Below are 18646 nucleotides of genomic sequence, written 5' to 3' on the forward strand. Positions count from 1 at the left end.
AAGGTATTGGTAAGTTCACACAAACTGTCGAGTAAACGACACTCACTCACTCACAAATTACTTGCTGTTTATGTTTGGCCATTTCAGGTGAGACCAGCGGCTCATGCAAACACATGTGAAGACGATCAGAACCGAAATGACGCAAGGTCTACATCACATGCCAAATGTGAAGGTTTTTCGTGAGTATATGCACTGGACTTTGTACTGGTGATAATGTTGACTGATTTCACTCTTCAAAATCTATTACATGTAGTAGAAGCAGCTATAAATGTGCAATATTAAGCCATACGTTTGATTTCATATTAGCTATGCGATATAAATCCTTTTCTTCCTTTTGTGTACTACGGTTTACAATACATACCCATGAACTTTTCTGGTAAACTTAGTGTAATGAGGCAGGATGACTTTCAACAGGCTTTGGAAGATGATATGCTAGACGTAATCTTGCGAGGAATCATGCAATACCGTGTGGTTATAATTAAACTGATGGTGTTCCTAGTGCCGTCCGATGTGGCCGAGCGGTTCTAGGCCCTTCAGTCTGGAACCGCGCGACCGTTACTGTTGCAGGCTCGAATCCTGCCACGAGCATGGATGTGTGTGATGTCCTTATGTTAGTTAGGTTTAAGTAGTTCTAAGTTCTAGGGGACTGATGACCTCAGATATTAAGTCCCATAGTTCTCGGAGCCATTTGAACCATTTTGTGTTCCTAGTGTTGCCGTACAGGTTGTAAACATCGCAGGACGCTAAAAACATCGTACGCATGTTCATCAATCGGCGCGCTCGTGGAGTATGCTGAGAAAAATAATAGTTTCACTTTCTGCCACCAGGTGAAAATATGGTTCTGTAAGCAGTCAGAAAGTGCAATAAAAAGGGAGGAACGATACAACACGTGATAAGGGTGGTTCTGGCACGTTTATTAGGATGTGGTCACAAGTTACAACATGTGTTCAACATGGTCTCCCTACTCAGCAACATGCTGCATTCGTAATCTGGTATGGTCGGCAGTTACTCGCAGCAACCCCGGTGTAATCAGTGCGATATGCCGTTGTTCGTTATACTTCAGATCAGGAAGAGTTCGGATAAATCCTTAACAGAAATGATCTTCCAGATATCCCCACAATCAGAAGTCACATAGATTTAGGTCTGTGCACGATATGTGGCGGAGCGGACCCCGTATGCGACAGTTTTGTGCATCCACGGCACCGTGCAGACTAAAGTGTGCCTCATCCATTTCCATGCGTCCCAAGAACAGAAGGGTAAGGTCACTGCGTTATAGACTATCTTTAGACTTCATTTGGTGCACATTCTGAATCTCATAGCGATACCAGTGTAAAATGCACCGCAGAATCATTTTTACTGTTGGCCAGGGGAGAGAAAATTTCTGTGACACAGCTCGAGCACTGGCCACAGAATTTAATGCATGTAATGCACGGTCGGCTATAGCTACAGCACCTTCAATAACAATTACCATGGGAATGGGCTGCCTCCCTCTCCCTGTTGCACCACCTGATTCACCTGTTTCTTCAAATTTCTTGATCATATTACTTAGCCCATTTATTGACATGAGGCCTCTTCGCAGCTGTTTCTGTCGGCGATATTCCCGCAATGCAGCGCTGCTGTTCCTACTACGCTGATAAAATAACTTTACCAGCAGTGCACTGCCTTTCTTCTCAGTGGCCATTGGGTTCCGTATGGAAAATGTCAACCTTTTCAAAGCTTCACAAAAGAAGTCAGTCCAAGTCGTCAACTGACAGACAGCATACTGACATCAAAACAGGAAAATTTCACGTTCTGGTTTCTTACAGCGCCATATTTTCACCTGGTGGGAGAAGATGGAACAACTAATTTTTTCATCATACTCCGCGAGCGCACTGATTAATGAACATACCTACGCATATGTTGTTTCAGCGTACTGTGATGCATACAGCCTGCACGACAGCACTCTGAAAACCGTTAGTTTAATCATAACCACCCAGTATGTACATATATAAAGCGATATGTATAACAGACAGTACTATTACTTCGAGATAAGGATGCGCCTCAATATTAGCTAATGTATCTTGCTACAGCACAGAAAGGTAAGAAGGTAAATGCCACATGCATTGTCATCGTGGCAGTTACGTTAATACTTTTCTTTTGCGATGTAATAATTCTGAATTTTGTATATTTAAGTATGAACACGTGTTGTATTACTGTTCCAAGGAATATTGCAGGTTGTTTTCATAACAGACTTGGAGGTGCCAGGTATGTTCTAAGTCTGTGCTTTCGCAATGAGTGATTTTGCTGTTATCATGTAGTGTGGACGCCATATTAATCCTGCACGTCATACTGTTCGCTAATTCTTAACGTTTTTATCTCTCTAATATTTAGGAATCAACGGAGAAGGTGAACGGAATATGTGAATCTCGTAGGAGACTTAATTATTAATGATAATCTCGTCTTTCTCTTAGTGAAGTGCCTATTAAATATTTGTGTACAGTTACTGAATCATCAAAGTATTATAGTACTATATTTTTGTAAAAGCTGAAGAGTCTTACAGGTTGCTGAACTGAGCGGTGCGTCCACAGGAATAATGTTCTCTCCTGAATAATTTGAAAATTCATGTCTCATTTTCTTAGCAAATCGACGAGTACGTTTTTAACAATTGAGTGTTAGTTGATATACAGCTTTCAGTTGCACAGTAAAGTTGTGATGAGAAAAATCAATGAAATGTACACACTCTCCGTGGCCATGACAGTGGTTTTAAGCAATTCGTCATCAGAACTTCAAAGGCCCATCGCGGCTAGTTAAGTATTTCCTTATGATATCAAGGACCACTCAGAATAGCCGCTGGAATAGTAGTTTTGTTTGAATGCTTAGAGGAGAGCGTGGGTAGAGATAGTCCTTTTGGACATAAGCTAAGACAAGGCATTATTTTGTGTTCTTTACACGCAAAAGTAATGGGTGCTGTGACATACTTGTCACAGATTAATTACTCTTTTTGTCATAGGGGTACGATTAAATGCATATTTTCTGAGTGCAGCTATGTACAGATTGAATCACCTAACACTTGCACCGCAAATGTTTCGGACATAGAAGACACGATCGATATTCGGCATCCACAGAATTGAATTGTAGGCAAGGGCGCGTAGTTGCAGCCTAGATAGAGATTTGAAACGTAGACGAAACCGCAGTTTTTTTACAACGGTTAGATATTTTTAAATGAGACAATGCGTATTGACAGTAAAATCCTAAAAGTAGAGTAAATGAGAATCTCAATGGTGTTTGTTGCAGGAAGGTAGGGCAAGCAGTTTACGAGTAATCGTATTGTGAACATTGTAAACACCGATGGCTGTTTTTCATCTATCGCTCAGCTGCTACACAACGACGTTATGTTTGTTCATATTGCGCTGTGTGTACGCTGCGATTGCATTGCGACTGTCCCGTCACATAATGGCTGATTGTGAACACAACAGAACGTCTTTGGAAGATAGTATTTCCCAATGCGAAAACAGCGGACGTGCTCGTCGTTTATAGTGAATATAGGAAGTATGCCGTTCGTAAGTATACGGTGTACGCCGAAAGATATCCCAACAGACGTCAGCCTCTTCAAACAACGACAAATGATACGAAACTGTTTATTACAGCAGCCTGCGATGCAGTTACAGCTGAAATGTTAGAACGTATGCAGCAATCGTTGCAAGATAGACTGCAAGCCTATACTGACGCTAGTGGGGGTCATTTTCAGCACAGGCTTTGACGGTTCATTGTTTCTTTACGTGTCAGATAGCACAGAGGTACTGTACTCACCTCTGTTGGTCTTTCGTTTGTTCTAGACAAAGTCCCATTTAACAAAAAGATATTTACGGACACGTACTAACGTCTGTGTAGGGCTGCAGATACGCACCCATGTGAAATTCACCTTTGTTTGTGCTACAACATGGAACAAACAACTGTCGATGTGCCCAGTGTTCAAACTACGATATGTCGTAAACTACTTGCACTACACTCGTGCGACAAACACTACTGAGTTCTAATTTAATCTACTTCAATTGTGGTACTGTTGACAGACATTGTTCAATTGAAATATTTGTACCTTTCGTTAGCAAATACACATGTGAAACTCAAAAACTATGTATGGGCTACACCATTACTACTCTACCAGGCAAACATTTGGGGTTACACTCGTCTGGTATGAGACGTTCCCTGGGGGTTCCACTGGGCGCCGAACTGCACAATAACCCTGGGTTCGGTGTGGGGCATCGGTGGGGTGGGTGGACTGCTGTGGGGTTGTGAGCCACTGAGGGCTGCGGCGGGACGAAGCCTCTCTGTCGTTTCTAGGTCCCCAGTTTAGTACATACAATACACAGTGCAATGTATGGGCTGCAAAGGCGGACCCCTGCCTACCATTCCAATCTGTGAAACTGCATATGAATGACGCCTTCCATTATGCAAAGATTTGTGGTGCAAGTGTTAGGTGTTACACCCGGTATATTGTACGTAATTTTAAAATCTGTGTAACTGTTTTCCAAATTCATACACTAGCATCAGAAATATCAGTTCATGATTATATGCATTATGCAGTACCATTATGTGGGTAGTTAAACACCTAAACATTTTTTTCCACACGGTTCGACAGTAATTTGAGGTATGGTTATTAAATTATACATGCCTTCTTACTTTGTTCCCTTTTTGTAAATTGTAGGCGGGGAGAGATAAAACTGACAGTTATACATATGCATGCAAGTCAGAAGAGAGAAAACCACTGGTCATAAAAAAAAATGGTTCAAATGGCTCTGAGCACTATGGGACTTAACATCTGAGGTCATCAGTCCCCTAGAACTTAGAACTACTTAAACCTAATTAACCTAAAGACATCACACACATCCATGCCCGAGGCAGGATTCGAACCTGCGACCGTAGCAGTCGCGCGGTTCCGGACTACAGCGCCTAGAACCGCATGGCCACCGCGGCCGGCTTGGTCATAAAAGGCAGGATAAAGACGATGAACGAGAGAGTGATGATTCTGGTCTGTTCTGGTGACTATTGCACACCACATCTACTCGCTTTTGAGGGCCACTAAACGATTGTGGGCAACAACGGACTGCTGTCACATCATGTGACCCCCGCACGATTTTTCAGAGCGTACACACATGTATGACCTACGGAAGAGCCTGCTAGCCTGCGTACCGTTACGTACTGGTTCACCTGAGCAGTCACGCCATGCGACGTGGAAGTGTGACGTAAGGTGACAATTCGACACTAGTTTCATCGTGATGTTGCATATGGACCTTGTTGCAACTGCCTAAGCCGAACGTCACAGGAGGGTTGTGAGCTCTGTCATATGATTTCCATAATATCAGCCATCCAGAACTGAATTGATGGACCGTCAGTTTTCAATTAGCTGATCGCTACCCAAGTTCGCCGATCGCCATAGAACAGACTTGCTACAGTCCTCCAATTACCATTATTACTTTCAGCTAGTAGAGTTGGAGACATCCCTGGATAGTACGATCTTCCACCACCCTCTTTCTAAGTGAGTGCCAGTGTCTGTGTCTGTATAGTTTTTAATTTTTATCCCTCCTCTCAAGAAACATATTCCATGCATATGGAGACCGCATTTTTGTTCTCTCTCTCTCTCTCTCTCTCTCTCTCTCTCTCTCTCTCTCTCTCTCTCTCACTTGCAAAACTTTAACGCTTGAACGGTGTTTATCTGCAGTGCAGGGATCAGCGACAACTATTGTAATAATACTGTTTCTTTTGTTTTTAACATACATGTGCTGACTGTATAGAAAACATAATTTCGATTTCTGATTAACAACACTTCGTTAACCTGTAATCGTCGGCGCTAAAATTATCTATGATTACAGATACAACTGTTGCTCCATTCATTTCTTGTACATGTACATTACTACTGTACACAAAGCAACCTGCCAGAACCAGCTCATTTGCTTCTAACGGTTCCACCACACACATCATCCGTATAGTTAATTTATACTCAATATTAACCCCGATTTTGCCATACCCTTGGGTACATATCCTGTGACTCGAACCTTGTTCACAGTTTAATTGGTTTGTCACGCGTGATAAGATTCTCCTCGCCACAGCCCTACACTGGCAACAATCCACTTGACTGAAACGTCATTCTGTCACGTTTCACTTTGTGTTGGCGAAGGTAAATTTTGGCACAATTCTAATGCAAGAAATTCAACACTCGAATCATGCCACAGCCCTCACTAGTTGCCAGAAGGTTTCCTTGAAAGTTAAGGGCAGTTTATCCAACCTTTCTGTAGAGCTTTGAATACGGCTACTTTTGGTCAGAGAGGAATTAGTGACCACTGGTCAGCATCCATTGTGAGGTTGGTACAGGTAGAAACCGCTTACGCTCGCTGAGCCCTTCCGGATTTCTGTGTAGACTCCGGCGACAGGGCAGGTTAGTTTTACTCTTCCCTAGGACGCCGGTGATTAAGGATGCTCTGAGTGGTCTTCCTAGTTGCTTAAGTTGAAATGAGTAAGAGTTAGCTTTGAGATTCTGGTAGTCACTCTTGTGTGTGGCATTACTAAAATAAATGTCGTGTGATTAGGGCCTCCCGTCAGGTAGACCGTTCGCCGGGTGCAAGTCTTTCGATTTGACGCCACTTCGGCGATTTGCGCGTCGATGGGTATGAAATGATGATGATTAGGACAACACAACACCCAGTCCCTGAGCGGAGAAAATCTCCGACCCAACCGGGAATCTAACCTGGGCCCTTAGTATTGACATTCTGTCACGCTGACCACTCAGCTACCGGGGGCGGACTGTGGCATTACTAATCATGCCACACCAACTATTTCAGTCAGGGAACGATATTAATTTCATTAGCGTTCAGTTTATTCGATGAGATATTTTCTGCAACTGCAACTTGGCATGGACGATCGATGCCGCCGCTTTATGTATAGTTTCAGTTAGTTTCGTGTATTACGTATGAATGTGTGGTATGCTTTGTGGAATGCTGGAGTTAAATTTTATTTAATTTACCGTCTACATTGTGTTTCATTCCCATGACATTCTTAGCCCGTACTCTGCTGCGCCACGTGCGTTACTTTGTAAAGCATAAGGCTCCAATTCGACGAAAACACCTCTCGTGTTCGAACTGAACCATCAGTTTCATCGCAGAGTAGATTTGCTCACGTTTGGTAAATTTATTTACATAATTAGTGAGTTGTACGGAATTTGTGAAGTGGGTTTGTTCTCTCCCGAGTTCTGCGCTCATAGGCAGCACACCGCGCCTGGTACACCCTGCGCTCGGGGACCACAGCACAGCTACGACACCTTAGGATGGGCTTATAACAGTGCGAAACAGGTCGTGTGAAAATAAAGTAACTTACAACTGAAGCATTATTTTCAGCCTCTGCTAAATTTATCATGATCATTGCATATCCAATGTATGAAATACTATACTCCTGGAAATGGAAAAAAGAACACATTGACACCGGTGTGTCAGACCCACCATACTTGCTCCGGACACTGCGAGAGGGCTGTACAAGCAATGATCACACGCACGGCACAGCGGACACACCAGGAACCGCGGTGTTGGCCGTCGAATGGCGCTAGCTGGGCAGCATTTGTGCACCGTCGCCGTCAGTGTCAGCCAGTTTGCCGTGGCATACGGAGCTCCATCGCAGTCTTTAACACTGGTAGCATGCCGCGACAGCGTGGACGTGAACCGTATGTGCAGTTGACGGACTTTGAGCGAGGGCGTATAGTGGGCATGCGGGAGGCCGGGTGGACGTGCCGCCGAATTGCTCAACACGTGGGGCGTGAGGTCTCCACAGTACATCGATGTTGTCTCCAGTGGTCGGCGGAAGGTGCACGTGCCCGTCGACCTGGGACCGGACCGCAGCGACGCACGGATGCACGCCAAGACCGTAGGATCCTACGCAGTGCCGTAGGGGACCGCACCGCCACTTCCCAGCAAATTAGGGACACTGTTGCTCCTGGGGTATCGGCGAGGACCATTCGCAACCGTCTCCATGAAGCTGGGCTACGGTCCCGCACACCGTTAGGCCGTCTTCCGCTCACGCCCCAACATCGTGCAGCCCGCCTCCAGTGGTGTCGCGACAGGCGTGAATGGAGGGACGAATGGAGACGTGTCGTCTTCAGCGATGAGAGTCGCTTCTGCCTTGGTGCCAATGATGGTCGTAAGCGTGTTTGGCGCCGTGCAGGTGAGCGCCACAATCAGGACTGCATACGACCGAGGCACACAGGGCCAACACCCGGCATCATGGTGTGGGGAGCGATCTCCTACACTGGCCGTACACCACTGGTGATCGTCGAGGGGACACTGAATAGTGCACGGTACATCCAAACCGTCATCGAACCCATCGTTCTACCATTCCTAGACCGGCAAGGGAACTTGCTGTTCCAACAGGACAATGCACGTCCGCATGTATCCCGTGCCACCCAACGTGCTCTAGAAGGTGTAAGTCAACTACCCTGGCCAGCAAGATCTGCGGATCTGTCCCCCATTGAGCATGTTTGGGACTGGATGAAGCGTCGTCTCACGCGGTCTGCACGTCCAGCACGAATGCTGGTCCAACTGAGGCGCCAGGTGGAAATGGCATGGCAAGCCGTTCCACAGGACTACATCCAGCATCTCTACGATCGCCTCCATGGGAGAATAGCAGCCTGCATTGCTGCGAAAGGTGGATATACACTGTACTAGTGCCGACATTGTGCATGCTCTGTTGCCTGTGTCTATGTGCCTGTGGTTCTGTCAGTGTGATCATGTGATGTATCTGACCCCAGGAATGTGTCAATAAAGTTTCCCCTTCCTGGGACAATGAATTCACGGTGTTCTTATTTCAATTTCCAGGAGTGTATTTTATTAAATCATCAAATTATCTGTGAGGTGGCACCTTTTTTATCAGTTTAATTAATTAATATGTAAGTAAATCTGGCCCACGAATCGGAAACTTTGTCTTTGGTACTTGTTAGAGGCAAGCGAACGTAGGCTCTACTTGCACTTTCATTCTTGGGATTTAGGAAATCAGAAAAGAGATATTTCGCGAAGCTGATCCTACCAGTAACTTGCAGTAGTAAAAGACGAATGACAGGTAGCATTCCAATTGGGTATAAGTCATAATCTCCTTCTCCTCCTTTTTCTATTATACCTCTGCACCTCCCACTTCCCTTTGTCCACCTCCTCCTCCGCCACATTATCTCTGTCCATCACTTTCCCCCCACTCCCTGAACATCTCTCATGCCACACTCACTCTATCCATCTCTTCCCTCATCTCTCTGTCCATTCTCCCTTCTCTGTCCATCTCCTCCTCTTGCGTGTATTCGTACATATGCCTTGGGCTTTCATCATACGTCACTGGCAAAATGGTAGGTTGGCTGACACTGTTTGCATTTCCATCTACATACATGGCATCACGCAAATGAATTTATTCTTCCATATGCAATTTTTTGATTTTTACATACATTTCAACAGCAAACTAATGAAACAACCTGTGGCATTTCAATATATGATTGCCCTCGTTTCGACAAATCATCACACTGTAGACATAAATATTCATATAGCTGACCTTTTTGTTTGTTTCTTGGCCAGTAAGTGAATAATCAACTTTTGTTAGGAATAGAAAAGAAACATGATTAACAACATGGCTACATACTGCTTAATGCATCAACCACCTTATCAGTAAATTGATTAGTCGTACTGATCAAAAATGATATCCATGATATGCTGAAGGTTATAACCATCACGCCGTCGAACTATACTGTCGCGAATTATCAAATTCCCGCCAACAACCACAATGGCAACGTCATTCAACGTCGATTCATTGAAGCGTCTTTCATGTTCGCCTGCTGGTCTTTTGTCTGCTCTGATCACTATTTTGTGATCATCCAAAGGCATCATTTCTATTCCAGTCTTGAATAATTTGACCAGTTGATTGTGTTCTTTTAAGAGATATTATAGTTACACAATAATCTCCCGCTTAACCGCACAACTGATGGCACAACGCTGACTCATTTCATCTTCAGAATTTCCGAGGACATAAATCTAAAGAAATTTGTGATCAGCATTGACTGGTGGCAACAATGCTTCTACACGATGGTAAATTTGTCTTTTAATCTGTAAAAATGAACACAAATTATTGATTCATGAGCTGTGATGAAACGTTGTGAATCGTCGATGTTTGTTTGTGTGATGTGTGTGTATGCATATGTGATGTAGAATGCAGTCAAAAAAGAATTTACCTTAAAATTTTGGTTAAAACCTTGTTCTTCGATAACAGTCGCCCCAAATGATGTAATTTGGAAGGAGCTGACTATTTTTGTCTATTCTCCAAGAAATGCTTCGATCGAGGTTCTTTGCCAGAAAACAATGTTGTCAGTGGCTCTGGTCGCGGTGTGAGTTGTGGTACTCCGGTCCACAACATAATCTTGGCGGTTCGTGTCGAAATCTCAAAGCGTTGCAATATTGACAAACATTGTGCATTGTTCCGAAGTCGACCAATACAACACGGTGTAATCAACTGTTGGATCATATCTGAACACTAATATTTCAGTCCGAATTGCCATGTTTGGCCGTCTGTTTCATCGACGTTCCAAATTATTTTTTGAGTAAGCTTCAGCTGAGCGAGTCGAACTCGACTGTATCCATTGTTCCGGTGGAATAATGGATCGCGCTTGAGAATTTCATATTCGATTTGTTTCAAAAGGCTGTCTACGCTCTTCGTCCGTCTCATTGACTCGGGGACAAAGCAGTTGGCCACGTTGCGCGTACGCCGTCCGATAATTCGGCGCCTCACTGGTGGCATTTTTTCCAAAAGAATAAACTACGAACTGAAATCAATTGAATGTTTGCAACATACCAAATTACCACGAACAGACATCAATTCAATCTTTGCAACACACCAAAGAGATGATCAACACCGATAACACAATGAAATATCGCTTTCAATTGCATTCTTTTTCGCACAATATCAATATCCATTACGGAATTTGTTGTTGTTATGAAAACAATGTGACAGCAGAACTGTCAAACTGAACGTCACTTTTCTTTGTTATGAAAATATGGTGACAGCAGAATTATCAAACCGGACGAGGTGGCGCAGTGCTTAGCACATTGGACTCGCATTCGGGAGAACGACGGTTCTATCCCGAGTCCGGCCATCCCTATTTAGGCTTTCCGTGATTTCCCTAAATCGCTTCAGGCAAATGCCGGGATGGTTCCTTTGACAGGACACGGCCAATTTCCTTCCACATCCTTCCCTCGCTGTTTGGTCTCTCCCCCCAAATCAATCTAATCCGACCGTCAAAATTCTTTCATTGAGATTTTCGTACAAAAGTACCGTCCATATTTCCGGTTTTTCCGGTGGATTTTCCAAAATTTTCTCTCACACAAACCTTGTCCTGACAATTATGAACCAAAAAAAATAGTCAAATCGGTCAACCGTTATCAAGTTATAATCTTTTACACACACGGCAGTGTGAGAAACAACGATGACAACGATTCATCACTGAGATCTGCGCCTATCGCGCCAGGCACGTCACTTGTCAGGCCGTAATCGTCAATGGCTTTGTAGACTACTACCATACAGTGCACCAGGAAGAGCCTACCAACACCTGTGCTAAAAAGGTTGTGTTACCAAACATCACACGCGCCCCCGCCGGGGACGTGGCGAACGAGCTGAGGAAGCCGATTACGTGCGATGAGGTCAACAAAACAATCAACAGAGGTGCTCTGAATAAGTCACCTAAGATCGACAGACTGCTGATAGAATTTTATCTCGCCTCCCTTGTACTAATGGCATCGCTGTGGACGACATTGTTTCATGAACTGTTGATAACGGACAACGCCGCATCACAGCCTTTGTCACGGGATTTATTATACCCATCCACAAACCGACAACAGGAGCGACGCCAGCACATTACCATCCCGACCCCTGGCGACGCGTTGCAGCAAGTACCCCCTTGCATTCTGTCCCGAGAACAAACAACTCTGGGTGGCTCAGTTAATATACAAACGGCCACAGGGAAATGTCGCGATTTAATCGCGCTGGCAGCGGCGTGCGGACTCCGCGCCGCAGTGGTTGCCATTGATTGGTTGACAGCGCATTCGACAGGATACGACATCGTTTTCTGTTCTCCGTAATGGGCCGAATGGGTTCTCCACACACCCCCTTTATTGGTATCATCCGGCGCCTGTACAGCAATGTCAGATCCCTTATTCAGGTCAATGGCCGTGTGGCAGGACCAGTGACCATACGCCGCTCCATAAGCAAAGTTGCCGACCGATCCACCTTTTTGGTCTCACTTTGCGTCAGCACACTTTTTACTGTCGTGCGTATGCGGACGACTCCCTCCTATCTGTTCGCTCGTGTAGCGAATCACAGGAATCAAAGATGGTATTCGATCTGTTGTCAACGTACAGAACTGCAACGGGCACTAGCATGAAAGTGACTAAATCCCCGGCGATGCGCGCTGAACGCGGCCTCTCACACGACGACTTAGCACCTCTCCCATGCGTACAGAACCTACGATACCCTAGTACCATTTCCGGCTCCACCGTACACCGCTCCACTGCTATCAGTTTTTGGCGTATCCTCCAACTTAACCGCATGGCAGTCGACAAAATCTTCTCCGCCGACTCGATTCTTTACAACGTGTCGAATACCTCAATCAACATGTGGTGACCAAGATGGTCCACATCTCAGTTACTCTCACGGCCAGTAACTATGGGACGCTGCCTCCAAGTTGCGTTCAGATACTGTCTTACGGCCGGTATGCTCTTTAAGGTCCGTTACGAAAGGCTCACCCTCCCTCAGCGAGCGGGGACCTCGGCCTTGTCAATGCGTGACTCCGTGCGGCGTCTCTGTACATGGCCACCGTGCACAAGCAGTGGAACCTTGGCGCCGCCGTTCCGCACAGCTTGCTGGACATTGTTATGCCGACGACCACATCCTCGCAGGTGCCAGTAGGTCACATCACGCATCATCTGGTGAACATTTCTGTTTTCATAGTTGACTTCAGTTACGATCCCACTCACTCACCTAGCACGCGCCTTCCTCGAAACAAGGATTTCTACAACCCACTTCTTCGTTTCATATCCCACAACAACGTCGTACTGAAACATCTGTCGACGCGGTGGCCCACTATTTGGCGTTATGCCCACCGGGCTTTCCTTTAGCAGCGCGGGGTAGCCGCGCGGCCGTAGGTGCCTTGCCACGGTTCACGCTGCTCCCCCCGTCGCAGGTTCGAGTCCTCCCTCAGGCATGGGTGTGTGTATTGTCCATAGCGTAACTTAGTTTAAGTTAGATTAAGTAGTGTGTAAGCCTAGAGACCGATGATCTCAGCAGTTTGATACCACAGGAACTTACCACCACCAGGCTTTGCTTCCCTCCAACGTCCGGTCAACACGGTACCATGTCGTACGAGGATAATTCGCCATAAATCAACGTCTTAGCGCAATCGGATTGTCTTAAACTCCGCTTTGTACAATTTGCCACTTCGTGAACGGCGATGCCCACCATCTGACTTGTGCTGCCGCCAGTAACGTCTAGAAACTGGGTCGACAGTTCGTTGCCTGTTATCCCCACGTTCCGCCGGACTCACTTGATCCATGGACTATTACACATCCTGAGCATACTCACTTCCCTGCCACCAAAACTCATGCGATTTTATGGGTCAAGAGATGGACGATCACTTTCCTGTAGACTGATGGCGATAAATCATACCCTGACTTCTGGCAGTACTTGGAAACTGTCCACAATGAAGCCTAGCACCGACCACACTACCGAATCTTCTTCGCCAGTTAACTTCGCGCGATCTTTACGTCACCCCCGCTCATCTGGATGGTGCCACACGTGGACGGCAACCCCTCCGCCCACCCTTGCTGACGTCTGAGACTCCCCACGCTACATTTCTATATCGTACCCCACAGCCGGGTACGCGCATGGACACGTAGTGGTGCCGAGGACACCGTGAACCAGGCCTCGCATGTTGACCCCCGCCCACTCTGCGCCCACGGCCCATCTGCTGAGCAGGGGGATGCCTGCAAGTCTTACCATGCCCCCACCCTTCCTTCCTTCTTTGTCTATGGCGTCACACCTCTTAGCTTACTTTCAGTTTTTTTTTTTCTTTTTTCATTGTCCCTACACCTTGTTAATAAAGTCTTTTGCATGCTTTGTTCGAGTGTAATGTCTAACGTTTCCTCTGCCTGAAGGGCGCTCTTTACGTTGTATTTGTGCTTGTACAAACAAATGTCTTATTTAGCCTGCTTTCTGTTAAAAAAGAAAAAAGTCGAAGGGGAGCGGTTTTCAGGGACAGGGAAGGTGAGGCATCATAGCCAGACCTCGAGATTCGACCCCTGCCCACCACGTCTCCACCGGCTCGAAGATGACCACTCTACTTCCTAGTTAAAAAAAAGGAATAAAAAACTAAACAGGAGGCCCAGGTCCGAAACCCAGCCTTGGTACAAATTTTCATTCGTCGTTTCAAACTGCATATACAGGGTGTAAATTTTAAGTTGACAAACCGGAATAACTCGAAAAATAAGCTTCACACAAAAAAATGTGTAGAATCCAAAGTTGATTATTTTCGAGGAGAACATCTGCTGGTGCTGAAATTAGCCAGCCACCCCAGCCCCCTGGGGGTGGGGCAGGAGGATACTTTGAAATTTCAAATGGAAACCCCCATTTTTTATTGCAGAATCAGATTCTACATAAAAAACTACGTACATTTTTGTCTTAAACATTTGTTTTTATTCTTGGTAGTTGGCGCTGTAATTCAAGAAAATCCATGTTCTCATTTTTGCGTGGAAAATGGTTACGTATAAATAAAAAATATTTATTTACTTCGTAAATTTTGATTCGCTAAAACTAAAATTCTCTCTCTCCCCATAGGGTGGGGTTTGAGAGAGAGGAATTAGAGTTTTACAGATGTAGCCCCAAATACTGTATCAATTTTTTCAGCAGATTCGGATAAGTTTTGTCTGTTTCGTGGTCATGAGGCCACACAACTTTTAATTATCAAACAAATCATCTGACTAGCTAACTAACTAATCAAACATCCTACGTACTAACGAGTGAACTCGTTAACTAAAAAACTAACTGATTCACGAACCTAATTTTTTATTAGATTCGGAGTAATCACTCTTTTTGTCGAGAAGTTTCACAACTGGGGTGCTTCCGTAATTTCAGTCTTTTTGCTTCGGGTGGAAAAACGTAGGAAACGACATTCATAAATTTATTGACTTAAATCGCATTGTTCACATCTTTATTTTATTTCGGAATATCGCGGCTGTTACGTCGTTTACATTTTTAGAATTATGTACATTAATCGATATCCCACTTAGCACTGATCGATAATCAATGCTCTTATCCAGCCCTTCATGAGAGGCGTAATGTTTCGGAGTGCCGCCGATAGGTAACGCAGGGACGAGAAATTCGCCCTTTCTCGTAATAAGACCGGGCTTTAGAAATTATGAGTATTAATGTAATAAACGCACTGTAACAAGTGTCATCCATACCATGTATCGATGCATCAGGAACTACATGGCGATGACTTCCAAAACCGTCTAACGTTGTTTCAATGGGCAGTTCAGCGGATGTAAACAAACCAAAACTTTTTTGCCAGAGTAATTTGAGCAAAACTTATCCGAATCTGCGGAAAAAATTAATGCAGTATTTGGGTCAACATTTGTAAAACTCTAATTCCTCTCACTCAAACTCCACCCTATGGGGCGAGAGGGAGAGTTTTAATTTTAGCGAATCAAAATTTACGAAGTAAATAAGTACTTTTTATTTATCCGTAACCATTTTCCACGCAAAAATGAGAACATTCGAAAAGTCAACCATCGGCGACCTTGGTTGGTTAATGTTTGGTGTGGTATAATTGGCGATAAACTGATCGGTCCATATTTTATCAACGGTAATTTGAGCAAAACTTATCCGAATCTGCGGAAAAAATTAATGCAGTATTTGGGTCAACTTTGTAAAACTCTAATTCCTCTCACTCAAACTCCACCCTATGGGGAGAGAGGGAGAGTTTTAGTTTTAGCGAATCAAAATTTACGAAGTAAATAAGTATTTTTTATTTATCCGTAACCATTTTCCACGCAAAAATGATAACATGGATTTCTTGATTACAGCGCCAATTACCAAGAATCAAAACAAATGTTTAAGACAAAACTTACGTAGTTTTTTATGTAGAATCTGATTCTGCAATAAAAAGTGGGGGTTCCCATTTGAACTTTTAAAGTTGCCTCCCGCCCCACCCCCAGCACCAGCAGATGCCCCCTCGAAAATAATCAAATTTGAATTCTACACATTTTTTCGCGTAAAGCTTATTTTTCGAGTTATTCTGCTTTGTCAACTTAAATTTTACACCCTGTATACCAATCATAGATGTATGAGACTTGAGTATTTGATGAAAATGCAAAATTGTCCCCACCCATCCAGGAGGGCTGGTTACAGGGTGGCCAGTTGTATCACTGACAGATGTCCCCTTTACTAATATTAATTTTTCCACCTAGAATATTTTTTTCGTTCAATTCGTCGTCTTCGAGATTTAGTTGTCTCAAGTTCAAACACTGTGTATATACCATTTTTACTATTTTTGTTATTATAATCATTATATATGGCTTTTGTATCATGAAAACTACTGTCGACTCAGTAAGGATTTCTGGTTGGATGTTTGAAAGTGCCTTAACGCCCTAATCTTGCCAGATGAAATAAATGCATAAATAAATAAATAATCATTTATTCCACCTCCATTTCCAGTGAATTCTCTAAACTATCGTTTCCCTACACAGGTAGAATCCTATACGCTTCCTACCACCTGCATTCCGCCTCTAGACTCTTCCCAGTATTCATCCCACCTCCTTTCTAATGTCACATAACCTCCCATTCCATCTGAATCAGAATCCCTCTAATAGAAAGTATTACAGCACCATCATCCACACAGATTTTGAAGGACACGCGCATCACCTCCTCAAGACGAGATCATAATTTTTCGAATCAATATCTATTATTTATATTTTTTAATTGTATTAATCAACGGCTAAACAGCGGAAAAAAGGCCACAGCCAATCCCTTCCTCCTCCTCTGTTGGAGAGCTTTAAATAACGAATAACAAAGAAAATGTGTGCATATAGAAGGCAGTTGACGGGCTACATCTATCTATACATTCATTCATACATACATAAATACATACTCCGCAACCCACCACACGGTGGTTGGCGAAGCGTACCTTGAACCACTGCTAGACAATTCCTTTCCTTTCCACTTGCTAATAGAGTCAGAGAAAAGCAACCGAGTGTATGCTTCCTCACGAGCCCTGATTTATCTTGTCTTCGTGGTCCTTCCGCGAGATGTACGTTGTTGGCAGAAGAGCTGTTCTGCTGTCTACAAGTGCTGGTTGTCTAAATTTCCTTAATAGTGTTTCGTGAAAAGCCGCTCGACCAATACTGAATAATATATCGCGCAACTGTTCTGTATGCAGTTTTGTTTATAGTCTAGCTACACTTTCTTAGAGTTTTCTCAATAATCCGACGTTAACCAGTAAAGTGTTTTCGCTTCAAATTATGCTAAAATGTTGGCCGCAAGGGACCTGAATTCTGTCGTCTGGCAGCGTGCATTGTTGAGCAACGTATCTTACCACCGCCAACAAGGCCGTTGTGGAAACCATTAGACTCAACAATCATTTTCAACTCCCACGTATTGTACGTAATCTGGAGAATAACGGCTGCGTTAGTGACATTTTAGGACCCTATGTACAGTTTATCCATTTACATTTACACTAACTGATCGAAAGTATCCGAAATCACTTATGTACCGCCGAACTCACCACTAGATGTCACGAGAGATGGACCCACCAGTATGGAGGGAGGGGGGAAGTATTACACATACATGCAACCATTACGCTTCCTATACCTCTTCCTGTTCACTCACACAACCCAAATTCACTCACATTTAATTTTATTTTATTTCGCAAGTTATCATTATCCCCGTTCCTCATATTTATTTCTTTTACATTCAACAATTTTATGTTAACATAATTATTTTTTTTTTGTAAATGAGGAATATTAAGTGCTGTGGGAGATCAGAAGCGACACAAGCAAGGAAGGAGAGAAGTTGCGATGGCCAGTGACAGGAATACAAATCAACTGTACAAAATATTTCAAGATTAATATAACTCTTTTTTTCTAAAAAGAAAATAAATATAACATAATTTGAGGTGCTACTTGTGCCTCCTACAAGCAATTTCTGTTCCCGGCTACCACTCGCAGAAAGCAGGCTATCAGCTTCCAGGTTGCTCTCGAAGTCTGCAACCGAACTGGGCCCGAGCAGCGATGGGCGACTGGTTCGACGCGCGGTTCAGCGCCTTCTTGGTGCCGTTTCGCGGGCTGTGCTGGTCAGTGCGCAGTCGATGCGTTAGGACTGCACATTAACACCCGTTTAATCTCTTGTTTTGTATAATCAAAACTAAGCAAGAATACAAAATAATGTAAATGCACTTACCACACGGCTCTGAAACAAAATCACCAACTGCAAATGGCAAATGTACACCTCAGAACAATCGCCCTCCGCGCTAAGAGGAGGGAATGAAAAGCGCAGTAAAATAATGTGTTGTCAATAGAGAAGTAGTAGTAGCTGAATGATTCTCTCAGGAGGGCAC

The sequence above is a fragment of the Schistocerca cancellata genome, chromosome 4 (assembly GCF_023864275.1).
Source record: "Schistocerca cancellata isolate TAMUIC-IGC-003103 chromosome 4, iqSchCanc2.1, whole genome shotgun sequence".
In the NCBI taxonomy this organism is placed as follows: Eukaryota; Metazoa; Arthropoda; class Insecta; order Orthoptera; family Acrididae; genus Schistocerca; species Schistocerca cancellata.